The sequence below is a fragment of the Urocitellus parryii genome, unplaced genomic scaffold, assembly GCF_045843805.1.
Source record: "Urocitellus parryii isolate mUroPar1 unplaced genomic scaffold, mUroPar1.hap1 Scaffold_45, whole genome shotgun sequence".
In the NCBI taxonomy this organism is placed as follows: domain Eukaryota; kingdom Metazoa; phylum Chordata; class Mammalia; order Rodentia; family Sciuridae; genus Urocitellus; species Urocitellus parryii.
The window spans coordinates 699,820-704,066 of record NW_027554016.1 but is presented as its reverse complement, the minus strand read 5'-3'; positions in this window follow the sequence as shown (position 1 = coordinate 704,066).

Here is a 4,247-nt window from a genome sequence, read left to right as displayed (position 1 = left end):
AGCCTGTATTTGCCTATTCTAATAACTTTGCTAATTTTGTAGGGAGAGAAAATGTGAATAAACTGTTGCATTATTTATCTTAGAAATTCATATCCAGTGTGGAGGATATGACCCATGTGTAAAAACTCAAAATACAAGGCAGACTAATGTCAACTGCTTTAACTTTCAGAAGGAAAGCAGAAATTTGGGTATCAAGGAAAGATGGAGGAAAGGTCAATGGAGGACTTGAGGTAGACTTTTCACCAAACATGTCATTAAGACTTGGGTGCTGATTGAAAAAGTGTGTGTGGAAAATAGTTAGGTTTGCAGAATTCTTCACTCACCAAAAAAAAAAAAAAATACTGAGGGTGCTAAGTAGTTGTCAGCACAATGCCTGGTATAAAATGAGCACTCAGTTGACATTGCTTTCTTCATTATTGTCACTAACTACAGGCAGTATTTCATGTAGGTTCTCACACCTGCTTTACGAAGTAGGTTCTGTTTCTGTCTGTCTTATACAGATGAGGAAGTGAAAACTTTGAGACTAAATAGCTTGCTCAACAGTACACATCTAGTGACAAAGCCAGTATTTGGTTAGACAGTTGGAAGTCAGAGCTTGGGATAATACCATGCTCTTGGGTGCTTGGCCTCCTGTGATCTCTGTGTTTTAGAAACCAGCAGCCATGCATTAGACAGGCATACAGAACAGGTTCTTTGCAAGGTAAAAGAGCCATAATAGAGGTATGTGGAAGGATCTTTCAGAGAACAAAAGAAGTCAGCAAACTTCTGGGTAAGATGAGAAAAGCTGCTCAGAAATAGTAATGCTATGTCTGAACCATAGGGATGGAACATTCTTGGCCACTGTGGGTATCAGGGAGGAGCAGAGTGCTGGGAAATGAAACATCAAGAGGGTGTGCTCAGGGCTGGGGATGTGGCTCAAGCGGTAGCACGCTCGCCTGGCATGCGTGCGGCCCGGGTTCGATCCTCAGCACCACATACCAACAAAGATGTTGTGTCCGCCAAGAACTAAAAAATAAATATTAAAAATTCTCTCTCTCTCTCTCTCTAAAAAAAAAAAAAGACTTGAATAGACAATTTACCAAAAAGGATAAAAGAAAGGCAAATAAATATATTAAAAGATGCTCAACATTATTAGCTATTAGGAAAATACAAATTAAAAAAAACATGATGAATTACCACTACAGATTTATTACGATGGATAAAATTTAAAAAAAAAAATTAAAAAAAAAGAGGGTGTGCTCATACACTCCTGGTAGCGGGCTTCATCAGCATTTATCAAAACATAAATGAGCCATGCCACTTGTATCTGTAATTTCACCATTAACTGCAAAAGGGAGGGAGAAAAATGAACAAAAAATGCTTATCTGAAATATTATTTTGAAGTGGGCATAAATGGAAGTTATCTAAATTGTCAGCAACATAACTTATGCAAAGTGATAGGCCCAGTCATTAACAGTGAAACCGGCTGCAACCCACAGCACACCAGATCACCAAGTAGCAAAGACAGGTAAAGATAATCCCATATACATAACATTGCACACACATATGCTATCGGCATAGAGAAAAACCTGAAGGATTTCATCAGCACATTGAGAGTGGTCACCTCTGGGTAGTTTGTTTATTTTTTAATTGAATACTTAATTTTTAAAATTATTTTTTATATAAGTTTTGTTGTTGGTGGACCTTCCTTCATTTTATTCATTTATTTATATGCGGTACTAAGAATCAAACCCAGTGCCTCACACACGCTAGGCAAGTGCTCCACCACTGAGCCACAACCCCAGCCCACCTCTAGGTAGAGGGAGTGTTTTAATTTCTCCAATTACTTTATTGCTATGATTTGAATTTTTGACAATAGATATGAATTCAAAAGAAAGCAGATAGAAAAGAGAAAACAAAATAAGTTTGGGAGACCAGGCCTGTTAAATATGGAGTAAGAGAATCATATAATATGTCTGGGAATACAATGCATAGAAAATTTAAAAAAATGTCAATGCAATTAATGTCTTTCTTTCTGTACATTAACTGATGACTTTGTGGCAGTGTGGTTCAAAGCTAAGAAAGATATGTGCTCAGGAGATTGCAAAGCTATAATCCTATGGATTTAATTCTTTAAGGCAGCACTACCCTCTGTGTGCCAAGTCACATCATAGGATCACAGTGGTTTGTAGGACTGCAGATATATTGATTCCTTAGCTTTTCTAATGGACTTATAGATCTTGGGGACAGCAGAGTTCTTGGGCCATGAGCTGCTGACCATGGACTGTGGCAAATGTTTATCCAACTTGCCATTAAAATATTGTGTTCTTTGTGAGCTGAGAGTGAACCACAGTTTGGAACCGTGGCTAAAGAGACCACCCTATGTGCCCACTGTTTTGTACAAATGGAAAAGCGCAAAACTAAAGAACTGAACGCCAACCAGGAATGACATATTCTGACAAGGTAAAGTCTCCTTGCTTTCAAGGACTCTGCCTGTCTGTGTCACTCTGACATTGATTGTTAGAAATAAAATCATCAACACATATTGAATGAATAGTTGGCAATGGAAAATGTGAGCAGAGTTCACAAAACATGATAGTTCTTGCCTGTTTTCATCATCCAGTCTTTTTGTTTTTGCTTCTTAACAGCCTCTATATAAAGAATCTTAATCCTCATGTGTTGTCATCTGCTGCAAAGTTCAATTCCAACTATTGATTAGTTATGATATTTATGTCCATGTTGGTGTGCCAGACAGCGCCAAGGCGCTTGCTCTCACGATGCCCTTCCTTGGGGCCTAGCTGCCAGTCACTTACACAGATTAGACCACTCAGAGCCGAGGCAATTTGGGATATGAAGTGCTGGCTTTGAGCAGCGGCTGCTGTGTATTGCTGAGTCGAACGTTCGTTTTCCACTTTATGATAGATCCATCCTCCACCTCCCAGGCCTCTCAAATCCGGGCTCCTCAAAGTCTTTATTAAAGTTCAACTACACATTGGACCTGTCTCTCCCTCATCATCCCTCAAGTTATGTGCCTTGTCATTGCTGTATCCTGGGTTGCTGGACTGTATGTTTGCCCATGAGCCGTTGGCTGGACAACAGAGGGAACAAGGAGCGGTAGGTCATAGGCTGACACATGACCAGCCAAGACGTCCACAGTGTGGTCCCTGGAGCCTGTGAACATTGCTTTCTGTGATGAACAGGACATGCATGTGATTAAATCAAGGATCTGAATATAGAGAGATTATTTTGGATTTTCTGAGTGGACTCAAAATGAATCACAAGTGGCCTCCCAAGTGGGAGGTGCAGAAGGAGATTGATTCTAGAATAGGAAGCAGGAGATGTAATGACAGAAGCCAGTGTTTGGAGTGTTGTGAGGAAAGTGTCACTGTCAAGGAGGGCAAGCAGCCTCCAGAGCGTGAGAAAAGCCCCCCAGAACCTCCAGGAAAAGCTGACCCTGCCAACACCTTGACTTCACCCAGCAAACCTGACTTCAGACTTCTGCCCTCCAGAGCTGTCAGAGAGTAAATCTCAATTGTTTTAAACCAATACATTTGTGGCCATTTTTAGAGCAACAGTAGGAAAAACACAGCCGCCTCCTCTGTGAAACGATCCCTCTCATCCTGCCTCCTCGCAGTTCCAAGCTGCCAGAAAAATGCACCCTCACTGGCACCACCTCTTTGTGTTTCTCTGTTTTACCATATTCTACTTTACAGATGAGGAAACTGAGCCTTATAAACCAGTGTGCTAGTCTCGGGGAGGCAACTTTACACACTGAAAGCCATATCTGGTGGCATCCCTCTTTTTCTCTACTTTCTCAGTGCAGGGCCTTTCTAATATATTCAGCTCTTTCCCCGAATCTGAGCTTCCCTTTGTTGTTTTGTGATGAGCAGAAGGCAGGGAGTCCCTTCCCTTTTGAGTGTGTACTTTGGTGCATAAAATGTCAATACAACCATGACTCTAATAATGATAAGCTGTTGATTTAGAAAAGCTTGGAGATGAGACTTCCTGGAAGCTTTTAGTGTGCCTTCACTCCCTATGGATTCTTCTAGATGGGAATAGAATCAGAGAGACAGAAATATCATCTTAAAAAAATTTTTTTCACTATGTGACCTCCAAGGTCCCTGGGAGCTTGATGAATAAAAGAATCTTTCAAGTGGTTTGGCCCAGTGCCACACTTTTGGTAATCTTTATGGGGGCACTTTCATATTGCTTAAATGGACTTGTTTCTCTTTTCCAAGGCTTTTTGTCTCCATTATGGATAAGTTATC